Source organism: Thunnus thynnus, chromosome 23 (assembly GCF_963924715.1).
Source record: "Thunnus thynnus chromosome 23, fThuThy2.1, whole genome shotgun sequence".
In the NCBI taxonomy this organism is placed as follows: Eukaryota; Metazoa; Chordata; class Actinopteri; order Scombriformes; family Scombridae; genus Thunnus; species Thunnus thynnus.
In genome coordinates this window covers 12,809,431-12,835,673 of record NC_089539.1, presented here as the reverse complement: position 1 = coordinate 12,835,673, position 26,243 = coordinate 12,809,431, and the positions used below count along the sequence as shown (strand labels likewise).

Here is a 26,243-nt window from a genome sequence, read left to right as displayed (position 1 = left end):
ATTTGCATTGATTTATCCTCCATCCATCCATCCACTTAAACCTACACAACATCCAAAGACTGATATACCCAAGGGTGGGTCAAATGAGCTGCACACTGTTTCAAGAAATTTAAAAAAAAGAGAAAATTTTGAAAAGTCTCTGAAGAGCTGACATGATGTAGTGATTAAAGGCATAATGTCAGCTCAGCTGCCAGTCTTTTCATTGGTAATATGGCAATTAAGGAGTCATCAGGGATTTCTTTGGACCTGTAATAAAAAGACTTGGCAGTGACCTTAACAGGGTTCAGACATGTTTGGGGGTCAAACTTACAAAGAGCCACCTAATTATTCCAACAAAGGAACAAGTTAACATTGTTTGCAGATTCACCACAAATTAAGCCCAGTCTTAATTGGTATTCTCCAGGACAGGAAGGATCCTCCTCTTCTTATTCTTCTTTTATTTCACTTGTATCTATCAGGAAGCTGCTTTCTTCTCCACAGTGATTTCCTTTTTTTTAAGTGGAACTAATCAAAATCAAGACAGGTAGTGAATTAATTTAAGTCACATCCATGCCATACACGGAATCTGTGTGTGATGGCGATATAAAAAACAAATTGAATAAAATAACAGATCATCTTTATTCAACTTTAATGCGCCGTTTATACCAGACATCATAAAAGTATGTAGTATAAGTATACAGTTTTAAAGGGTGGAAACCACGATGCATCATCGTTGCATGCTTTGTCAAAATCAGACTAGTTACTGTATGTCTGCAATATTTAAATTTAGAAAGCGACACTCCCAGACTCACTAAATTCTGTCAGAATCTGTGAGTTTTCATCAGATATTTTATTTTTGACAGACAGATCAGTCAGATGAGCGGGCAGATAGAGAAAGCCAATCCATAACTCAAGGGTGTTGACATATACTATAGCTATGCCTATAATCTGTAAACTTCAATGTAGGATCCTGTTTTGCTTTTCCTTTGCCAACAGATATACGTTCATGCACACACATTCATATACACACATGCACACACTCTTAGCCATTTGTTAAAGTGATTCATGAATAGCAGTATCGGGAACTGATGACTCGTAGCAGTCCCGATGTCATCCAAGGATCCTCCTTTTCCTTATTCACAGCTTCTCACACACACACACACACATACACACACGCACACCAGCCCAACCATTCATATCCACCCCCATGTTGTCCATTTTCATTTGCAGAATTTATACCCTGCACCGTAGCTCTTGGCCTCCTGCTTTAAATCCATAAGTTGATTCACAGCTGATGCAACCCAGTATTGCTGTTGTTTTTTTCTTCCTATGATTGGTGGTTTACAGGTTTATTACTGCGGTTTGACATATCTTTCTCTGGGTCACTGGGCTTATTACTGGATATACCGTAAATCCTCGCTATGATTGACAGAGGATCATGACTGCGCTCTATAAGTCTACCTATAGCGGTATCACCAACAGCTGGTCACTGTTGTGTTGAGATGTAAATACAAAGCTGTAGTGATGTGAAAACTCTAAATCTAGTTTCTGGCTAGAGTTTATGATCAAATGCAGGGTACTGCATAGCCCTTGTGACTAAAAATGCATGAATTTGAATCTGTGAGCTAAAGGAAAATTTAAGTTCAGGAATTATGCTTATTCTCTTTTAGGGGAAATACCACTCGCAATAAAAGTATTGCTCTTCTCATCTACCTCTTGGCAAGAGAGTAAATATATATTTTTCCCAAAATGTCCAACTTTTCCTTTAAGCTGTATTCAACAAAAAGTATATCAGTAGAACAGTATGGGCAGGCCTGAAGAGCTTCACACTATGTGATCACTGAAGCAAAATCTTTGGTGTTGGAGGAGTTTAGGAAGCCGCAGGGAAGGACATTCTGCCAAATTCAATAAGGCTGCACCAGGTATACAGTTGAATGTGATGCGATAAGTTCAAATATTTTGGGATATAGTTCTTGAGGCAGAGCAAGATGAAGCTTAAGATCATCATGCAAATTGATTCAGGCCATACTGTAGTGATGTGAAAACCATACTGTTGTAAGAAGAGGGAGCTGAGCACTTTCCATCCCTCACCCTGAATCATCAGCTTTGGGTAGTGACCAAAAGAATGAGATTGTGGATTTGTCATAATATTTCTTCGTGGTGTCTGGGCTCACCCCCAAGGGACAGGGTAAGAAGCTCAGACATCTGGAAGGACCTCAGAGTAGAAATGCTGCTACTTTGTATTAAAAGGAGCAAGATGAGGTGTTGCAGGCATCTGATCAGGACGCCTCCTGACACCTGGGTGTGGAGGTATTCTTGGCACGTTTAACAGGGAGGAGACCTTGGATCAGAACCAGAACACGCTGGAGGGAATTAGATATCCAATCTGGCTTGGGAATGCCTCAGGATCCCCCAGGATCTATTTTCTCCAAAGCCTAGAAATTTGGTAACATGGTTTCAATTTACTGCCCCAGCGCTACCTGTAACATTATTCAGATAGGATTTACACATTGTTATATAACAGTTTGGAGTTAAAAATCTCAATTTATGTTTGAATTTAACCGTCTAACACTTTAAAACTGTACCCCAATGACAACAGGTCATACCGTATAGTACGTTACCTAATGGGCTTCAGTTGGTTGAAGGCAATGCATAAAGGAAGTGGAGTGAGTAGAGTAGAGGTAATGAGTCAGGCAGCCCTGAGCTCCAGAGGAGGGGACCCATAAAGTCTGAGATTGATGGAGTTTTTTAATGTGCCCAGAGTCACATCTTGTTAAGGGCCCCTATAATTCCTACCAGTGCCTGTGGGATAGTATCACTTCCTCAAATCACATTTAGGTTTATAACAGTGTGAGCAGGGTCAGAAAAGAACATTATGGCTATGTTGACTCAGAAGTAGAGGCTTAAAAATGGCATCTGTTCTAGGAATTATTTAATTATTAACATGATTTAATACAAGTTGTGTGATGGCAAGTTTTGCAGCTCCAAACGAGAGAGATATTAGGAATATGATCCAACAGAAATCTCCAACGCCCGAAAATATCCATATCCACACATATGCACATTAGCAGAAGAAGCTGTGATCCTAATTCTATGTCTCTGTTTTTGTAAAGGACGCAGTGAAGGGTGCATTTTTCATAAAACAAAATGCCTAACACAGCGGGTGAAACTGAGGGTAAAAGGAGACACTACACTAAACAGAAAGTGGAGTACAAAACAAGCGATGAATAGGCACTAATCTCATACAACCTAAGGTCTTGTATTTGAATTGGGGAAAATGCACTTCATTCTCAGTGTAAGTGTGTTTGTGCTCTCTAATGCCACACACACATACAAAATAAAATGTCACTGGTAATGGTCTTTTTCAACTTCTTTCACTGTGACATTTAAAAATCTTTGGAAATGCGAGGCCTGATCGCCCCAGGGTGGCACAGAGAACAGTGAAACCAGCCACACTATTGTTTGCAATTTTAATTGCTAATTTGATAGCGAGGGACAAGATTAGATTTGGGTTTTAAATTTTCAAAGGAAAGGAAAATCGGTTGGTGCTTGTTTTCCCCAGCAAGGAATTCAGCCATGCTACATTGTCGGTGGCTTCTAAACAGCACTGACTGTGGCACAACAGTAAATGACTCAGCAGAACAGAGAGAATCCTGGGAGAGAAGGATATCAAGAAAGGAGAAAACTTCCATCTTTTTTTTCCCCATTTGAGTCAATATGAGTGAGAAAGGGCAAAAGAGAGAATGAGAGCGAACAAGAGAGCAAGAATGCAACTGAAATAAAATTCTCACTCGTCTTATTTCCAACACTTCCAAAAGGATTCTGGAGTTTCAACATGAAAGAACATGCATCAAAGTTTTCCGGCAGACTTTGGTCATCTTTGTTCTCCCCGCTAGGCTCTGGACTTTTGTCTCTGCCTCCCTGTGAGTCAGCAGAGCCAACTAAGCACCAACCATGCACAGACTCCAACAGGACTGCAGGGGAAGGATGAAAATGGTTTTAACAAAACGCTTTCAAACACAGCCGGTCATCTCTTTCCCTGTGTCTGCTCATGAGTTGAGCAGAGCCCCAGTCTTTAAAATAATGAGTGTGAGAAGGGGGAATAGGCCATCCAAAATGAGGAGAAAAGGGGTGAAATGCCAAACCAAGAAAAAGAAGCAATAATATTGTGTATGGAATCATTTCAACAAATGACACTTCATTTTTAAAATGATCTAACATTTTAGGCTCATTTTGCCACTTAAAACACCTTAAAATAATAGTAAAGACAGCGTAACAAAGCCAGTAATAAAAAAAAAAAAAATATATATATATATATATCTGTCTGTCACAGCAGGAAACATGAAACATGAGTGCAGGCCACACAACATTATCAGACTCTGATTTCTCAATAATGGAAGTATCAGTAATTAGAAAGGTTGCTTAACAAACTGTAATGAACAGGTTGTTTTCCAAATCTTATCTAAAAATAATAATTCAAAATGTTCCATCTGGTAAGACCCAACTGAATTTTTCATCACAATCTGAAATCCTTTGAAGTAATCTAATTTTGTGAGGAGCTGTATTGGCAGGCAGATTAACATAATAAACTTGTCATTTGTGGTTTCCAGATAAGCACCCACATTGCGTGAAACATGAAGTAAAGCTCACAGGGAGCATGATGAATGTGGATATTGTTTTTCCTTTCTGACGTTTGCACAAATGTTCATTAATTCTGAGTTATTCTTTATTGTTGCTTAATTAAGCACTTGACAGTATCTGGGATATTCATGCTACTTCTGTAACCCTGTCAGGTACAAGATCAATTATAATGATTATCTGTGTGGTTAGACCCTGATAAATATGTTCTTTCAGTTTTAGCACCAGCTAGTAGGGTGTAGTAGAAGTTTTTTTTTTTTCACTTGAAGGGAACATGACATACCTCTTCTGCTTTCTTGTCATTTATATACTGTTATAATGTTGGATGTCTATGTTAAACATAGTCAAAGTTCCAAAACATGATATCAGATCAGGTGTCAGCGCGAAAATGTACGGATGTATTTGAGAAGTTGACATTTTGAGTAAAGAATGAGAATAAGAAGTGAGGGGGCAACTGTTTGTTATTGTGCTCTTATATATTTTAATTTTAAGGGACTGCAGACGAAAATTAACCTCAGCTAACTTTATGTTTAACACTGTACGTGGTCCCAATAAATACAATACAACAACAACTCTTGGAAGCTGACTAGTTAAGAACAGAGAGGGCTCATCGGGAGGGGGGCCTTAAAGAGACAAGAGCTAAAACAGCCTGTTTCAGACAGAGGCTGAACTGAGAGGCTGCATAAAGGGTCAGTATAAGATAAATAAGGATTTTTTAAAAACTGTAAATCATGCAAAGATATTCCAGCAGAGCCCCAGAATATAAATTTAGACCTGGAAAAGTGCATGATATGATATGATATATGAAATGTGCTGCACTAGTTAACACTTTTATGTTAACAATGGGTCAAGTGACAACATGTAATGTGAGAGTTAATTTATTTGATTATCACCCAACTCTCCAGCTCTCCTCATCTCTACAGAGCTCATCGTTTTTTACTGCCTGCATCTTGACTGTTTTGGTTTACTCTCACTTCCTATAAAGCTGATATGGCTAACAAGAGGGAAAAGGGTGAGGAGAGACAGAGAGAGAGAGAGAGAGAGAGAGGCTCACAGATTTGTTTTTATACAAAATTAGCTGGGCCCAATACAGATCTGGCCCAGTCAACTGTGCAGAAGGAAACACAGCCCAGACTGGCAGAACAGGCACAACGCTACTGTTCAACATCCAGAGCAACAATGCCTCTGAAGCATTTTTCCTGGATCACTGGCGCTTTATGAATAGCTAGGCATGGAAGAAGAACCTGAATTATTATAAGCATAGAGAGAACGAGGCTGAGAGAATGAGGGAAGACACAGAGGCAGGTGGAAATACAGGGTAAGACTGAAGAAAGATGTTGATAAAAACAGAATGATAAAGTCAGAGTGGGCGAGGTGCATTCATCAAGAGTGGGAAAAAACTGAGAGAGAGCAAGAGATTCGTTTTGAGAGAGGATTACTGAGCCATTCAATGTAGATCCTGACCTTACAGCTAGGCAGGCGGAGAATATTGCTTTGACTAAGAAAAGTATAATCTGGTCATGAACACATATACAGTGGCAGCAACACAACAGGAAACATTGATTTTTTTTTTTACCTTGCTTTGAAAACTAGAGATACAGACAAGAAGACAGACAAAAGAGCAAGAGAGGTTAAAAGAAAACCAGGAAGGCAGATAGACAGTCGGGCAGGAAGAAACACAGCCGATGGCAGATAGAAAATGCACCAGACAAGAAGTGTAACCGAGTAACACAAAGAAAAGAAAAAAAACATGATCTATTTAGTGCTGATGCAAACACTTACTCCAATAAGTCCTCTGTCATCGATTTCACAGCCAGAGACAATTTGTGTTCAATACGCAAGTTATTCAGCACGACCATTCACTGTGACCATCTCAGCGAGGGTGAATCAAACAAAGTTAAAAATCACATGCATCTCATTTAATTTCGCCAAACCGACCCCCTCAACAGGAATTTGTGTCAAGGAAAGTTAAAGGTTGGAAAGATCAAGGAATGAATCAATGAAGAAGAGAAGAGAAAGCAGAGCTCTGATGAGAAGAATGGCTCCTACCCAAGTTGAATCACTAGTCATTTATTCCAGGGTCAACCGATGACTGTTTCAAGTGATATTCAACATTTATGATGTATATGTAACGCTTTTATGACAGTTTTCAGGTGCATATGTGATTCATTCTACCCTTAACAATTTATGCGTCAAACAGGCGCAAAAGGCAGATATTGCAGTGAAATTGCCTCCCTCCTTACTGTATATGCATTTAAAGGTGAATCACACAAACCCCTAACCATTCTCTTAACAAGGTTTCATCATGAATTACATTGGATTTACTAAAGTTCACTCAATTTGCAGGAGCCAGGTTTCCATGGAAAAATCTCAGACTGCAGAGCAGGTGTTAGTAGGGTGAGTGTTGTAAAAATGAGGTGCAAAAATGTAGAAAGCTGAACTGCATTTGTTCACTCAAAATAAATTTAAAAAGAATAGAATGAATGAATAAATGAACAATGTGACTATTTTGTAGCAGCAAACAGAGGGTGCGGAGTTTTGATTATTTGCTCAGTCACTTGAATTTGAACGTGGTGTTCAATGTGCTGTGAAATCACCATAGGATAGCAACGGCACTAAGATGTTTACAGTGTGCATTTGGCATTTACCTGAGTACTCTCGTGAGACATCGGCTGTGTCAATACCACATACAGAACACCCTCCACCTGCTCTCTCCATCTCTCCATGCAGTCTCTATGTAATGATTCTAATTGCATTACAATATAATATAATTTTGTTTAAATATTGGTCTATAGCATATTTTATTCTTAGGTGGAGCTGCAGGCTGTGGAAATGTTTTGGAGTTAGGATCACTATTATCATTTCTTTTCCGAACTTGGGGATTTCAGATAAAATCCCAACACTGAGGTGCACCTGCTGAGCTCAAGTCAAGAGTTGATTACATAATGAGGTGCTGTCTTTGTAAATCAGCAAATTTAAGTCAAGTCAATTTTATTTATATAGCGCCAAATCACAACAAAAGTTATCTTATGATACTTTTGATATAGAGCAGGTCAAGACCATACTTTCTAATTTACATAGACCCAACATTCCCTCATGAGCAAGCACTTGGCGACAGTGGCAAGGAAAAACTCCCCTTTAATGGGAAGAATCCTCAAACAGAACCAGGCTCTAAGTGGGTGGCCATCTGCCTTGACCGGCTAGGTTGAGAGAGAGAGAAAGAGAGGGGGAGAAGGGAGAGATAGACAGAGTGAGAGATACAGAGATGCATAGCAACAACAATAATAACAATAACAACTATAATAAAAATAGAAATATGACTATATGTCCTCAACCACAATCCATAGAAACCTGCGAGACAAGAAAGCACAAAAACTCCGGGGAAGAAGCTACGTTATTAACATGCATTAATGGGACATGAATGTGTACAGATGGGGAGGGGGAGGATGAGAGAGAAGCTCAGTGTATCATGGGAAGTCCCCCAGCAGTCTAGGCTTATACTGATTACTACTACCAGGAAATTTTGGTAAACTTGCAAATTTACTGATTAAGGAAATTTCAGTAAATTTGCACATGGATCAGAGAAAACATTTCCCTGCATGTTCATGTGAATAAATCAATTTTTTATTTCCTGTCTGCATGCATGAGAAAAGAAAAAAACAAAGAAAGAGGAAAAACACAGGCAGACAGGAGAGGTAAAAGGTTATATGTGACATTCTACAGAAAACTGACAAGTAGAGAGACTATATATATGGAAGAAAGACAAAAAGTTAGTCAGAGAGACAGAGACATACTGGGAATGACTAAGAATGAAGCCAGACACTGAAAAAGAAGATGGGTTGAAAGCGAGGAGATGAGAAGAGAAAAACACAACAGTGGCAGAGAGAGAATGAAAGAGTGAGATATATAGAAAAGAAAAAAAAAACAGAAATAAAATGACAGAGTATGTCAGTGAGGGACTTAAAGAGTGAGGAGAATCCTGACTACATGTGACATCAGCCTCAGTGGCTTCAGTTTCAAGACCTGTAGTTGTTACCCTTCAGAGGACCCCTCAGCAGTGCAATATCTGCTCTCTAGCACAGTCTTTTACTCATGAGCAACCTCCATCGATACAATTTTTGAAGTCTTTGATGTGTGGCATAAATGAAGTGCCCAATTTATGTTTACCTCTGTGCCTGTGCATTTAAAAAAAACAAATAGTGGAACATCAGCATGAAATGGTAAATGGACTACATTTATATAGCATCTTTCTAGTCTTCCAACCACTCAAAGCACTTTACAGTACATGTCAACATTCATCCATTCACATACACATTCATAGACTGATGGCAGAGACTTCCATGCAAGGTGCCAACCTGCTCATCAGGATCTAATCTAATGCACATTCACATACACAAACACATTCACACAACACAGCCATCAGGAGCAATTGATGGTTCAGTATCTTGCCCAAGGACACTTCCACATGCGGACTGGAGGAGCCAGGGATTGAACCACTGATCTCCTGATTAGTGGACGACCCGCTCTGCCTCCTGAGACACGGCAGCCCCAAAGACATAACTATGTTGCAATAAATATCTCAAAAAGAGTCATACATTTATGAGTGACTAGTGATGGGTTGTATTTTCTGAGCAGTAATTATTTTGAAGTTCATTTCCTTTAGTAAAACTGTCTCCTGGAGGCTCAAAATAGTGTGCAGATACTGTAAGAGCTCCACTGTTTCAACAGTGTTGCTCAATTTCATTTTCTTCCTTTTAATGCCTGTTAAGGAGCTACCAAAGGTGAGCCAAATATATTTTACTAGCTCAAAAGAACTATAAAATTCATAGATCAACAATGCTTTCTTACTGCCTCTACTTCATCATTGGTTTTAAGTAATGGAAAAGGGTTTCTTGCAATCGTGTTCAGTCTTGTTCTATCACCTGTGCAATATGCAGGTAAGGAACATTGTTTGGCAGAAAGAGAAATGTGTGAACTACTGTATATTACCTTGATGTAAATAACTCTCCTGTGAAATGTAATATATGCATCTGTGTCTATATTACTGTGGAGGCAACAGGTAATTTCCAGATCCTCCTGTCCTTTGATATAATGCAGTGCATGAGAGTAAAGTCTGGAGGCGAATATGTTTTGCCTCACAGAAAAAAAAAAAGCTAAATAAAAACTTCCAAGATCAATGTGGTTCATAAAAAACTGAATGAGTTAGTGTTGTTAATTGATGCATGTGGTTCTCTCTGTTGTCAAGCACTATTCCTCAAATTGCTGTATTTCTCCACATCTTACTGTCTGTCTTTCTCCACCCTTCCTCCGTCTTTCTAACACTGCTGTCCTGTTTGTCCCTCATCCTCATAAAAAAATCATCTTTTCCTTTTTCCTCATTATTCTCATCTCTTTCTTATTCTTAATCCCTTCCGTCACTACTTTCCTACCCTTACTATTCCCTACTTCTACCTCTTCACTTCCTCCTGTTCTTCATTTACATCTAAAGCCTCCACCTGACTTCCTTCTCCTTAATCCTTAGGTTTTGTCTTTTTCTCCTTTTTTCCCCCCTCCTCCCGGCCCACCTTTCGTTTCTCTCACTTGTTGTCTCTGACACTTGTTGACGGCACATTTCCTTCGAGAAATCCCACTGCCACTTTAAGTGCCTTTCCATTACACTGAAAACTCAGGGGAACTTCGTGAGATCAACGCTTTAGGGGCTGAGGGAGCAAGGTGACAACTAGGCACACTCATGAAGTGCATCTTCAAAATTCATAGTTTTTTAAAAGAATATTCAGATTGATTTCCTACATTTCAGGCAGCCAATGGTTTCCATTTATTCATCATTTTTGGCAAAGAAAATCAACTCGTAGAAACTTGAGATCTCCTAAAAACAGATATTTTGCATCAAAGCAATTTTGTCATGGCTTGATAATGCAGTTGTAAGCAGCTCTTCATGGTGTGTAAGTACTGTGATATAAGGAAAGCAGCGGGTGTGAAGTGAAATACAAAATGTGATGGCCAACACAGCCTGCCATTTTCTCTGAAATTATGTCTTTTTTTTGCATGAAGCATGAATAAGCTTTAAGCCATCTTCCCCTCCTCTTCGCTACTTTGTTCTCCTCCTCCTCCTCTAGACTTTCCTGCCTGGTTAAAAGTACACTGTTTCCATAGAGACATAGTTACTGCCTGACAACTTGTGGTCAGCTGAAGTCTTGGCACAAATAAATGTAATAGGGACAGAAATACCAGGGAAAAGTCAAATATATGGAGCATCAATTTTTAGGCTTCAAAGACTAAGTCTTAGAGTCTGAAGGGGTCCCATGTCAAAAGTTTGGAGGCACTTTCCCATTCATCTGAATGAGAAAGTGTGTCCAATCTTTTTACTGGTACTGTACATATCTCAGTGTTCCCAGTAAGCTTGCATTCACTTCGGTCCGAGGTAGCAGGGCTTGTCTCCAGAGCATGAAAGGTAACACCCTGCACTCCCTTATTTGAAAGGTCCTTGCTCCAAACAGAAAGGATGGCCTGACTATAAGTGGCAACTCCGGTCTTCAAACCGACTCCAATGCAAAACAATAGGTGACATCACACCTTGCTACGTCCATCTTCACTGACAGTCTATGCTTTTTTACTTGTATTTAACAGGAATAACTTTTGTTTTCCATCTCTGCTTGGGACGCACCTCCCAATAGGAATTGAACGAACCAAACAACCTGTTTGAGATTTGAAGGGTGTGTCTCTGTGGTCCACCATCACCTATAATACCCTTCTCTGTTTAGGTTGGCAGAGATGTTTATGTGTATCTTCAGATAAACATAATGTCAGTTTAAGGAGGCAGGAGAAATGGCCATTTAAAAATTTAAAGTTTGGGTCATTGATGGTGCTATGAGATAGGTCACAGGGTTGTATTGATTGGGTTAGATACTGTATCAGATATCAGAGAGCAGAAACGGAACAGACAACAAGAGAGATAGAGACGAATATGATAAATGACCAAAGATGATGAATGAGTAAAGACTGAGTAAACAGTTGATGACATGACACAAACTTGAACTTAAAGTTTCACTGGGGAATAATCCACGTTCAACTGCTGTTCTGGTGCCAGAAGAGACTGGCTGGCAATCAGCAGTTTATAGCCACTGCCAATGGACTGCACTTTACAATTTACAGTTAGGGGATGAACCATTCTACCTCCTGAGCCACAGACACCTCTCTCACTCACACAGACAAACACACAAACACACACACACTGCACAAACGCACATGCAGCTTAAAAGCCAGACACAGGCCTGGTTAAATGTCTCACAGCACTGTTGGTAAAATGGCTTCAACTGCAATTGAATCCAGTTGACATCTCCCTTTATCTATCAGCTTTCCCCACTATTTCATCAGTAGTCTCGGTCACTGCCGCCTCACACCTACACAAGGGAGTTGGCACATGAATGTGTGTGTGTACTGACACATATACTGGACCCTGGAAGACAGCATGAATGCACTACAACCTCACTTCAAGCACACACATGCAATCTGTGGCCGCATACACACATAAATACTCACAAAGAGCCTGATTCAGGCCTTGACTTAAGTGCCGTGCATGCACTTGAGTGCATTGCTTGAATGGTATGCGTCAAGCAATGATGCAGTACCTGACTTGGAAATGTGTCCTTCACAAGCCTTCTCTGCTGCATGAAAATGCACTCCTATCCGTTTCCAAAAAGAGAAAACAAACTTTTACATTCTAATATTTGCAAAGATTGGAAATGAGTTATGGATTTGTTAAAGTTTACCTTGCAACAAGTATCAAATTGGATAAATCTTGTAAGGGGCATTTCACTTCAATCCCCAAAACACATTTATCACTTATCCCTGGTGGTGTTTTATGCAAATAGTTCTGGTTTTATGTTATGTAAGAACTGGAGATATCATCCTGTGAAACTCTGTGTATAAGTAAGTGTAACTAGGACCGTTTCTTTAATGTCTTGGTATATCTTATTGAGTGTCATTTTTGAATACTTAAAGAAACCACAAGTAAAATTCCATTTATCTCCATTGTATTGAGTTGGTGGCAGAAAATGAATGCCTGAAAGCCTCAGAACAAACTCAGACCTGAGCTGTATGCATAATTACTGTGTCACTTTTTCTTTGTTCCTCTTTATTTGTGGCTGAATGACACTAAATAAAACAATCATATCAGTTATAATGATGTTGAGGCTGTTCAATATTTAAGGCATCATAAAACGAGATGGCACAGGGAGGATGTTGAGTGAGTACCAGGAAATTAAATGTTAATGGATAGGGCTTGAATCATTGATGTGGGCTGTCTTTTGAGGATAATTTACAGTAGATTACTGCGCTAACATTGCACTGATGTGACTTCAGGTAATGTGTCCTCTTCATCATGACACTGGGTGTCAGCAAGACAGTGTTTCAGTTGTGGGAATACAGTACTTCTGGTTTCTGTGTGGCCTGATGACTAGTACTGATGTTAAAGTCAACAAGAGGACAGAGAGGGGAGGATGTGTCAATGTGTTTTGCATGTTGTTACTTACATTTGGATGTTTGGCCTTCACTATACAGAATGATATATGTACAGATTGGCGCTAGAGGGCAGTTGGCAAATTCATCTGCTGAAAGTGGAAAATTTCTCTGTGCTCACCTTAAATCTGAGATTAAGATGGACACTTATAAGCATGATTTGTGGAGCAAATTGTGGTCCAGTATGCAACTTAGGCCCCATTTACACCTGGTATTAACATGTGATCTGTATCTGAATACATTGTAATGACATCTGATTTATGGGTCTTTGCATTTACACCTGGTAATGAAATGTGTTCTTGTCTTCTCAATTGTGCCCGCATTGTTATTGGATCTCAATATGTAAATTAGCTAGGCGGAGCTGGTGGACTTGTCAACAAATACCAGGAATCCCAATATGAGGAAACTAAAGGACGTCACTGATTTCTGAACCAATTTTTGTGAGGGAGGACTTATAGCTACTGCTACTACTTGAAACTTTGCGGGGCTTGCTTTAGCTGACAGGGAGAGGTGGAGGTAGGTGACCTTCATCTTACTGGGCTGATTTTTTTCCTATGAAAGTGGTCATGCTGTATGGATTGCATTTACACCTGGATGAGATCCAATCACAATGCAAACCCAAACACCTTCACATGTGGTCTGGCTGATCCAATCACAATGCGTTCAAAGTGCATTTACAGGTTGAATTAACATGCGTTTTTTGTTTTTGTTTTTTTTTAAATCTCTTTTCATATTCATAGATTCTGGATTTTTCAATGAAGGAGAAGGAGTGGATGTCATTTTAATAGTTTTAACAAGGTAACTGAACTCCGCATTAGACAAAATGTATTATTCAAAGATTGTTTTCTTATGTCTTAAAACATATCTGAACGGGATCTTTAAAGACACAATATACAAGTATTTTGTATAATTGAAGGATCTGAATGATGTATATACCCATTCTTTCAACCATCAACCATTTGAACAAACCTTATTACACAATACTTGTGACCTGCATATGACTTTTCCCCACTTGAGCTTATTCTCAGATCTTAAAAACATCAAATGTGTGTTAAGATTCTTTAGATCCTTGTAATACGTCTCTATGTTTAACACTGGCTTGAGGACTGGAGTGTCTGTCCTTATAATATGTTTTTAATGACACCCTGTTCCCCTCTACACCAATCAGTGACCTTATGTGACTAGCCCAAACACCATCAATGTCACTGTTTGCTATAAACGGGAGAGAGCCAGATACATTTGCAAATTTACAGTGTTTTCTTATTTGAAATTCAAATGTGAGACTGTGTGAAGATGAACAAGTATAACTCTATTTCCGACCCCTCCTTATGTACACACATTGTTTTAAAGTTTGGTCATGTTTTAAATCTACCAAGACAATTTTTTTTGGCCCAGAATCTTAACAGTATTGTAAATCACACTTAATGCACTGTACACTTCATTATTTGTATATGCATCACTTAGCAACGAATGCAATATCTAGTGTACAGGAAACTTACATAGTTGAGTCCAGCCATTCTTATTACTGGCAGGTGTTTTAAATTAAGCTTTAATTAGATTTTTAGAGGATTGAGAAAGTATTGTACAGATGCTTGTCCCAAAACAGTTAATGCATGTACAGTAGCGTTTCTACTCGTGTAGAAACATACTATGTAGAATACTGTGTAGAATCTATTGCACTCACTAAACTAAACCTAAAGGACATGAAAGAAGGGGACTACTAAATGTCATATTTTCACAATTTGATTATGAAATTAGCTTTTGGGTATGATTACGTCCTAAGCTTATAATTACATAAAACACATAATAATTGAAATAGTTCAGTTACACTGACAACTTATAGACCAGTAGTCTTGAAAAGTGAGAGGAAAGTCTGGATATGATTAAGTTTTGGGTTTAATATAAATAAAGATAGGAAATGACACTACTGTGACCTTAAAAATCCTCCCAGCAAGCCAAAACAGCAAGTCTAAAAGTAAATATTCACCAAAAACAAATTTCTGAATGAATGTGTATATCATCCCCGATACACAGGGCTATTCATACAGTCGATGCCCACAGTATGTTCGTGGTGACTCCAACCCTCGTGCCATAATTTGATTACTAAACAAATGCAGCTCAATATCCCCAGTGACAGTTAAAGTATGCTACAACATGGTGTGATAAGCTGTGCAAAGGCATACTGGAATTTGAGTAAAAAGTCCAAATACAGATAAAATAATGATAAAAACCTACTTATTCTTCTTGGCAAGTCATAAAAGAGAACTAAGGACAGTATTTTTTTTTACCAGCCTCTGTAACTTTCTCAAAGTGTGCTCATACAGAATTGGAAATTATACCTATATATATAGAATCTATATTTTTAAGTCTTTTTGTCACTGTCAGAACAGAGTTCAACAAAACTATGGATCCATTTGTAGTCAAGCATGTTTTTTTTATCTTGTCTAATAATACAGGGTCTACCGTGTTCTCTACAAACTGCATGGGTAAATTTTCAAGGCACATCTGCTCAATTGGAAACACAGCGAATGAAAATGTCAGTAAATTTCCCAATTAATATACACTCAATGGGGACTTTGTTAGGTTCACTCCAATGCACATTAAGTTGCGTGTTGTGTGTTTTGTTGTCCAGCATTTTGACCGTCGCCATCTTGGATTTTTGGAGCCAGAAGTGATGAGGAATGACCATATTTGGATGGGAGGGTAGGGAGGATGCTAACATTAACTGCTAGCTGCTAGCTTGTTTAGCACGGTGCATTTACAGTCTATGGTTAACTGTGATAATGCAAATGCTAATTTCCCCTAGCGAAAAACAGGCTTAAAACCATTAAAACAAAATGTACTTACCGGAAAAACTGAACATCCAACTCATTAGAGGGTCTTTTAGTACAACCAAACGCTGACCAAGACTTTTTTAGGCCACTGAAATGTTACAATTAACTTTCATGAACTGAAAAGACACTGAAATAGTGATGGCTAGGGCTACACCTATACTCTGAGTCTGGGGTTACTCCATGGTTACGTTACCTAATTCGTTACCATTCAGTAAATGTTCAGCACATTCAGAACAGTTAGACCCAGCAGTCTCCATTTGGTTGAGCAAGTTCAAAGTTGTGAAAGCAACAGGAGTGTTCTGAATACACCCCTGTTTTCACAGGTAATTTGTTAGTCTGTCCCTCCCGCCGCAGGAAATAATGGATTACTACTGGAAAGCTGTTGATGTAGAACTTTTCTCCTTATGAAAATAACATGGAGATTATTCAACCAATGACAATTTAGTCGGACAAGAGCATATCGACCAACTAATCGACCAGTCGACCAGCAGACTACAGCTCTAAATATTTGAAACTGAAGTTAAACTCTAAGCTAATTTGGTTCAAAGCTGTTGTGTTATTCTTGTATGGGTTTTATTCCATCCATCCAGCATTGTTACAACATCACATGTTATGAGGTAGAAGGGCCTGCATACACTCAGCATCAACAGAGGTCTGAGATGGCCGGTGAGTGATTGAGTAAACCAACAAATGGTAATTTATATGTACAGAGTGTTATGAAAGCACTGGAGGTGACCAATGGGGCATGACAGTACTGAGATGTGAATGATGATGAGGTCACTCCTCTTGTTTGCAGTAGTGAGCATACATGTCTGCATGCACAGAAGCAGTTTTGGTGATCTGAAGGAAATGTACAGCATCCAAAATGGAGTATAGAGCACTTGAAATATTACTATTCAATATATTTTAAAGGGCACACAATGCTCCTTCACATATACATATATATATATATATATAACGTTTATTTATTATTGTTGACTAATTATTTCAAATGTTTATCCATTACTTTCAGCTAATTCCCAGCTAATCCCAGATGGCAAAAGGTGTTAAATCAATACTATGTTATGGTCAGAAAGGTTGCTATACAGCTGAAATTGAAAAATGTACTTTGAATCAACATTTTTTACAGCAGTCACAGTTTATATGTTGAAAAAAATGCCACTGAATCAACACTGAGAATTATGTTTTCAAAATATATATATTAAATCAAATGGGGACTGGGGAACAACCACTTTAGGGAGGTAGGTAGGCTTGACTCTCCCCCTTCTTTGCCATTTCCCTTGAAATGGTGGCATTTGAAATGATTCACATAGAAATCATGTTTATTTGGAAAGCTTCAGGAGGCTTGCACAGCTTGTCCTGATATAATGTGTTTTGCACAGGCCCTCCTTTACCTGAATCCCTAAAACAGAGCTGGTGGGTGCAAAGTTTACATGACACATAGAGTTAAATTGGCTGCATTTATTTTTACCATGTGTGACATGTTACTTGATCTTTTGATCTGTGTCGGTTTGTGTACCTGAAATATAAGTAATAGTTACGGAAAGACAGCTTTACTTGGTATCCCTTTAATTAAAATGGTTTGCCAATCAGCAGTAATCATGGAAACTATTGCAATACACAAAGACTAGTATGGTTTCCCTTTTTTCTATTGTCACAATGTACCATAAAGTATTGTCATCGTAGTACCCCTCAGTTTTTCTGTTTGTGTGTGTTTTGTGTAGTATGAAAACATTAAAGATACCCTCCAGACATGTTTTAAAAAATATAAAATATCCTGCCTTGAAAAATAATTTGTGTCTGATATGGTTTGAAGTTAATTTATATTGTTAGAAATTATTTAATTTACTTCTACTTCTTCTCCCTCATTAAAAAATCCAGAATCTATGAATATGCAAAATATTTTTTCATTAAAAAAAGTTGAACTGCTGGACACAAGATCTACTTCACTGAAAAGTCCATTCTCAGTGTACATTCTCCACATTACACTTACGTAATTTGCATACTGGACCACGATTAGCCTCCAAACTTGTTCTGATGTCACAAACCCTGCTCGTAGGTACACCTCTTAAACTCAGATTTTCAGTGAGCACAGAGAAACTTTCCACCTTCAACAGATGAATGTGAAAACAGCCTTCTAGCAAACTCTGCACATACATCATTCTGCACAGTGAAGCTTAAACATCCAACTGTAGGAACAAGAAGAAAAACATATTTTTGAGTAGAGTGGGACTTAAATTTAAAAGGAGAAAAATAATATGTTTTTCTCAGTTACTAAGTGACTAACACACTGACAATGGTCTGTCTGTCATCCAGCCACACTGTACTTGACCACCATTAGTTAATCATTAATCTGTTGCCATCTCTGTTTTTACTTTGTACACATGTACAAAAAAAGGCTTGAGCTTACAGTAAATCACACATTCACACAGGATATAAGAGGTGAAACATCTTAACCCTGAAACAAATTTGACAAACTGAGAAAAACTCTGCCTCTGACAACAGCAGGTAAAAGACACCTTTTAAACTCACCGGCTAAAAGAAATAATGTAATTCATTTGCTACAAAATTACACTGAATTACACTGAATTGTTTTTCTAAAAGTTATTAAGGCAAAGACAGTATACTCCTTTCCCTCTTTGACTAGTATGCTAATCACTGTGTGTATTTTCCTGATTTCACAAAAAAACAGCTTTTAATGTTGCCATGACAATGAAAGTGGTCCTTGTGTTGTTAGTGCTGTGTTCAGGTAAGGGTCCCTTTCTTGGCATGCGGCTCTCTCTCAAAGCCTTAGGGCATCAGATATATTGTGGGTGTTGTATATACACAGTCTATGTATGCATGCTGGTGTGACAGTGCCAGTGTGTACTGTATTGTTATCAGTATACTGTATATTACCATTTTTTATATCACTATTATCTACCTCCACTCTTACCTCTTAGTTACTGCACTAAAATGCAATAATTAAACACACATTATACTGTAGTTCTGTAGTTACAATCTGTATGCTATTTTAACCAAGTACTCTTAATTTCAACAGTTCATACGTATGTTTTCCAACCTTTAAATGTAAAGTAAGTGAATAATAAATAATGTTTTGTCTTTCATTTCACAGGATTTCCTTACTTTACATTTGCATTAAACCGTCTACGAGTCTTTGGTAAACTTACTGACGAGATGTACTTCAAATCATTACGGAAAGAATGTGACGAGAAAAACTCCTCATTAGTAACTCTGTATGATGAAGATGATGCTAAAATAACATACAATTTATGGCCTGAAGACACAGGTGTCTGGCTTGGTCTGATTAAGAAAACAGGAAAAAAAATTTACAACGTCAGATGGTGCTCCTGTCATATTCAATCCAGAAGATGTAAATGTACAAAACAGGGAGCAAATATGTGGAGCTATAGAAAATGACACGTTGAAACATTTTAGTTGTTTAGAAAGAAAACCTTTCATGTGCTACAAAGGTAAGTTTCAACATATTAGAATTTATTTGATGGTGCACATTTGTAGCTGAAAACAAAAACTTGCATTAATAAAACAAAAAATATCAAAATGACATAAAACAGCCCTTTAAATTACTGTGACAAGTCTGCTTTCAGCCATTTCTTTGTGTGATATCAACCTTTACTTTTCTTTTTGTTAAAATAACAAAACCTATAGGTGTCCAGACTATTTTGTTATAATAAAACATAAATAAATAAAAAAAATTGGATTTTGAGGCCTCCAGCCCATCTTCCTTGGGTTGGTCGGTTTTAGGGTTTTGGGGGATTTTTTTTTTTTATTCACTAACTTCTGAATGAAGGCAACTGACACTTCACATACTTGCTTTCTTAGATTAAGTTATCTTTTTTCGGTTATCCTCACAAAATATGATGAATTACTCATTTACTGTGATATGCCCCCAACAAAATAATTTCAACATGTTTGTTTTTGTAGATAAGAAGTACGCCCTGATTGAACATCAGAAGAACTGGTGTCAGGCTCTTCAGTACTGCAGAAAATACTACACTGACTTAGTCAACATCAGTAACAAAATACAAAACCAAACAGTGATTAAAGAAGGGAAAAATACAGGCTTTTGGATTGGACTCCTGCATGATGATTGGGAGTAGCTGGACGGAGGCTGCTCTACATTCAGAGATTGGGAACAGGAAAATGGTTCAGATGGAGATTGTACAATTCATCGGGGGTCACATTTATTGTATCCATATCAATGTGACAATGAAAGAAATGGACTTTGCTCCAAAGGTAAGTAATAAATAAGTAGAGCTAAACTTTATTTCTATAACCCTAACATAGAGTTATTATTCAAATATAGTACACTGTGCCACATTATTTCCAGAACACTGTATCTTATTAGACCTACACCTCTTAAGCTTAACAGCATGAGAGACAAATTGTGGTCATTATGGCATTCAGAGACAAATCCTATAGCTGCTGAGTGAATGACTCCGTAGATACTATGACAGTATACATTTTACTGCAACATGGCACTTTATATTAAACATTCCATGTTAAAAATTGTTGTTGTAAAGACACTTTAAACAACAGCTAGACTTTTAAAATACATCAAAAGTAGTACAACAATAATAAAATAGTAAAAACAGGTGAAAAGATAACTGTAAAATTCTCAAATTTAGCAGGACTGTACATGTTTTTAAAAACATGCCAGTGGAGTGATAATGACTGATTCTAGGTAAAAGCAAGACTAAAAAGACCTTTTAAAGTCTTAGTTGATGCTGTAAAAATGCAACTAGGTATCACCAGCATAAAATCATTCCTCCATGAATGTTTGTATTTTTAAGTGCTATCCGAGTTCCCAGCAGGCACTGGGCAAAAGGCTTTAAAACATTCTGGACAAGTTACTGACCCATCACAAAGATAAGACAGACTACCATGTAAGGAAAAAAAATGTGCTGTAGAAACAACATATTAACCCCTGGGGAACTCCAAGTAACAGAGGAATAGATGAACACACCAAATGGCCGACAGAACAGGTAGAACTCTGTGGTTATGTTATTACCTGTAAATCTTACTTCTGTTTTTCATCTGGTTTTATATCAGGTTATGTGAGGATTCAAGTCATCGATGAAAGTTTGACTTGGGAACAGGCGTTTGACTACTGCGAAGCCAACCACGCTGGCCCACTGAGGATTGAGGATGAAGAAGATCAGATGGCTGTCATGCAATGGTTAAACTACACTAAAGTTGACGGTCCATTCTGGATCGGTCTGAGGCAGAGTCGAGCCTTTGGATTCTGGTTGTGGAGTAAAATGACAGCGTACTACAGCCAGTGGAAGGACAGCAAACAGCCTGAGCCACCCTTGTCTAACCACTGTGGTGCCATCTACAAGAACGGCAGTTGGAGTGATGAAAACTGCTTGCAACAGCTACCTTTTTTTTGTGAGGAGGAGATTTTCTTCATGGAGAAATAGTTAATAGTTTTAAGGCTCTGTTGATATAACATAGATTGTATTGTAGTGTGGATTTAATTTGGGGTTGATACCATATCATGAGTTCAGCAATGTGAGATGTCACTTTACCACTGTTTCTTCATGTATGTTGTTCTCAAATTCAGCTGGTACAAAATTGTCTGAAATTTATTTTTACATTAATTTATAGATTGATAAATTTGTCAGCATGTATATACCGTATGTATGATTACATATATGCAATTATACAGGGCAATTTGGTAATATCAAGAGTCAAAAGTCAATCATATGTTTGTAGTCAAGCTGACCTTGGTGACCTGTAAATAATGATTTTTATATACAAAAGTGGAAACATATGATGGAAATTAACTCATTTATTTTGTGATGACAATTTTGTAATGAGACTGTTTTCCTACTGTTGACTTTTGTGAAATAACTCACTCAGTCCCAGTGTGTCACGTCAAGTGCTACCACTAATATTTCTAAATTATTGAAGGTAAACCTATTTTTGAGATCTATTTGTGGCTCTTCTTTCACCAGTAATAGTTAAAATACTATTTCTACTTTTCTATTTACATTTATAACTTAAACTCAACTCAAAATATGTTATATTCAAGAATATTTTTTTTTCAGTCTTTGTTATGTGGACAGTGCATTTCTATAATTAAAATCCATAAGTTATAGTTATTGTATTATACTGTTTATGTATCATTAAAAGAAATCATTGTAGCGTATTTTGTAGGACATCCCATACCTAGAGGATCTGAATGTTTGCTGTATGGTTTATATTAAATTTCTTTGTGACCACAACACTTTCATGTGAGATTTGTTTAGTGTTAAAATTAAATTTCTGGATGAATGCACCTCAACATAATTTGCAATCAAAGAAAATATATATTGTGGGAATCTTGTCATGAGCTAATTAATGCTACATAATGCATAAACAAATGAATCTCCCTGTCTCAAATACACAACACATCACTGCCAAATAATAACCTTTCAGTGTATTCATTATCACAAGATACTAATATTGATATTTCTTAGATTCTGCATTACAATATGTTAATTGCAGCTTCTGTAGCATTTTATAGCTATGATTATCAAGGACTGATACACAGTTTAACACCTACAAGGCCTATGTAAGTATGTTTTCATTTTTATTTTTCACCTCACTCTACATTCTCTAAATTTGCATTTATTAAGGTAAGCGTCTCTTTCTTTGCCATCAGATCTCTATCACAGCCTCTTGCTATGTCCATCTGGTATCTGTGGATGTTGTGTCATTGGATAATAAAGGTAAATTGTTTGCAAGGCCAAAATTCTAAATCATAAGTGGTTTTGAATGAGACAATCAAAGGGCTTCTAATTTTGTTCTAGCACAAAGGTGGTAGTAATGCTACTGTGCCTTTGTTTAACAGAGTCAGTGACCGTCACAGGACATTTTAGGTGTAATTTGACTTCAGTTACGTGTAAACTCTGTTAATCAATACAACATTAAAATGAAACACAAGACGGAGGAAGCTGTGACACCAGAAACAATGAAGTGAAGGACATTAAGAGAACAAAACAGTACAGAGAGAGAAAGCACTATTAACAAAAAGTTATCAATCAAGAGAGTCAATTGAGTAGGGTTGGGCATCAGGACAGTTGAGAAACGTCTACTCTGCAGTCTATTCTAATTACTACTCCAAAAAGAGTTTGGTTCAGGAAAGAAAAGATAAAAAGTCAGTTAAAAAGAGGAGGAGGTGAGTCAGGGTAGCATTATAGGATTGGAGAGACAGGCAGCAGGAGAGAGGAGGGGAGATTAGAGATGAATGGAGAGGCAGAAATCAGCTGAAAAACAAAATGTGGAAGGAAAGATAGACAGATGATAAGCAACAGCCAGAATAGTGCCTTACACGAGGGGATGAAAACGCAGGTAGATGCTAAAACATGCGATTCGGAGACAGATGGATAAAAATAGAGAAGAAAGAGAAGGAGAGAGAAAGTGCAAAACAAAAACAAAAAAAACAGGAAGACTGGACAACATCCAAGGTCATTATTCACACTGTGGACAAACTTAGAATGAAGGCTCAATCTGTCACACCTTCACTCATCATTATAACTCATCATACTGCTCACGGTGCGAATATGTGTGTGTGTGTGTGTGTGTGTGTGTGTGTGTTTGTAGGCCTCTTGATCATTGCTCATTCCAGGGGAACAGACGTTCTCTTGACTTGTTGCCCGGCTCACTTCTCTGACCATTATGTGATGTACGTGTACAAGTGTGTGATCATAGCTCATCGAGAAGAATCAGAGCTTCTCAGAAAGCACACTTCTCCACAGCATAAATCACAAAGCCACTGAGGATCCTGTCTTGCAGACAGGCACATTTCTTGGTGCAAAAGCAGCAAATTTTTTTTGGCAGAGATATGGACCAAATAACAGGCTGAGATATGGCCCCATTTGGAGTTGAATGACAGCCCAAACCCAGGACTAGCCCATACAGCCAGAGCTGAATTGTAACACAATCATACATCCACCAGGAGTGAGCCAATTGTGAGCAGCATACCTGGTCCTTATGCAAAATGCTTGAATGGCTCAGTTTTGGTGATGGCTTTAGTCCAGAACTTAACCAGAGCCACACCAGACCTAAAGAGAGCCAACCAGTCTGTGTTCTGTTATTATTTCGCAGAGATAACCCCCAAAATGTATTAATAAAACCTAGAGATCTTATTATTTTGATTACTTTAAGTGATTACTTTCTACCATTTAAAAACTAAAAAATCACTACAATCGAGTTAATGGCAGCATGTGCATGTTAAAAAAGCCAAAGGGAATTAAAGTCATTTAATGCTAGCAAGTCATTCTTATAGTTATTATTAAAATGATTATATTGGCTATTACATTGGTAAATAAATGTAGCTTTACATTGGAATAGAACAACCCTACATGTTTTGGTGGGGGAGTGTTATTTAAGGTATCTGTTAGACCAAGAAATATGATCCAGAAAGTCGAGTTGGAGCTACAGATTAATGCGTTTATCAGATGCCAAAACAGCACAGCAGTTTTACTTATAGATAAAGTTATCGTAGCGGCAACCGTTTTATCTTTCGTCACAACAATCATGAGGTAAACAGCTGGACGACCTTGTTGTTTTGCTGTGCTCTCTGTGTTGGCATCCCTGCTGCATCAACACACTGCCTCTATTCAAATGAATGGCTGCATTTTTTCCACACAGAGCTCATGTTGGTATGAAAGGCGCCTAATGAAATGGAAGTCAGCCATGGGGACAGGGATTGGCCAGCTGTAATATTCTTGAATTTGCCTTACAACAAGGTAAACAATATAACCGACAAATAAGATTCAAGGCTACACTGCTTCAGACATTCTACTCTTGTTTTATTTGAAAAACTTATTTAACAGCTGACAGAGCTGCAGACCGTGTTAATTCTCAGTGGGATTTTCAAGTGGCCTCTTACCCCACAGGTACAGTAATCATTTAATTCAATGTTAATATCCCAAATATTGCCTAATACAAATGTTTGTTCTTTTACAAATTCTCCAACTTGTATATGATCCTAAAAATATAACACAACAGTTATAAATGCTAATATCTATGTAAATATATGCCCTTTCAGGTTCAGAATTGCTGGGTGAATATGGCCAGAGACATTTTTTGGGATTAGGCTGAGATACATCAACATAAAAGACTCCTGATAAATGAAGTTAAATGAGACTTAAAAAACAGACTAAAAGTCAACTGTCCAGATTTGATCTACATATCTATACATACACTCCTTACCCAGAGGAGACAGAGGATTCAAGGATGCAACCACCTGTGCATCTTTCCATTTCTAGGTAAACATAAATTACTGCAAGCTACTGTAATACAGTGTCTATAGGGGGACATTTTTATATCACACTCACACAAAGATATGCACTTTTTGCACTTTCCTTTACTTATGGTCCAATAGATGCAATCATTACCAAACCTGGTCACACACTAACACTAAAATAACTTTCTTTGTGATACAACAGGAAAGTAAAGCTGATGCAATTGAAAGCACATCTATTCCATAGGACACTCTCTGAAAGTGATGTCTGCTCATGGACTCTGGACTGCTGGAGGGGACTTGGGGGGACAGGTTTAATTCTGAACTGGTGACTTGCCAGTGAGTTTCTTGCTGGCAGCTAAGAAGCATGCTGGTGGAGAGATAAATGGTGACTTGCTGGTGAGTAGGCTACTGGCAGCAAAGTATAAAATGATTGAGACATTTACTGTGGCTTCATCAGAGGAGGAGGTTCCAGGACTATGGACAGGAACACGAATGTAGGATTGTGTCAACAGCCTTATCTTAAATACAAATTTCACAGCAACAGAATCCCATTTTCATGTTAACTTGACAACTTTTATGCGTGCAAAATCATAATAACTGAGATTTTACTACTGGCTTAATATGCCACGGCTTCTTACTACCACCCTTTGTATCAGACTCTTATCAGCAATTGCATAATGGTCACAGTATTTAGTGTTATAGAGTGAACCTACTTTTTGTACAGAGAAGTCTATCTTTTGGTTTTCCAGACTCTCTAGTTATAATATTTGTTTCACAGTTTTTGTGAGGCTGTTATGTTTTAAGCTGGACCACGTACACTGCCTTTAAATGCTCTTAATACTGTCTATGATGTATTAGCTACACCACATCGAGTCCACACGTGTGTGTTCTTATTTGGGTCATATACCAAAATGTCAATAAGGGAAGATTCCCTCAAGTTGTGATTATTCAGTGAAACATAGACCATAAAGTTTCAGCTCAAATGCATTAAGCTATGCCATGCCTTAGCAATATGT

At 37.9% G+C, this 26,243-nt stretch overlaps 1 protein-coding gene and 1 long non-coding RNA gene across 3 annotated transcripts in view; one reads left to right on the top strand and one right to left on the bottom strand.

Moving 5' to 3' along the window:
- grm8a (glutamate receptor, metabotropic 8a) overlaps positions 1 to 26,243 on the bottom strand; it is a 301,421-nt gene that overhangs the window by 7,160 nt on the left and 268,018 nt on the right. The gene's annotated exons all lie outside the window — the stretch shown is intronic.
- LOC137175824 (uncharacterized) lies at positions 19,073 to 22,057 on the top strand. Its single transcript, XR_010925726.1, has 3 exons — positions 19,073 to 19,128; positions 19,914 to 20,225; positions 21,042 to 22,057. It is a non-coding gene; the product is annotated as an uncharacterized lncRNA (long non-coding RNA).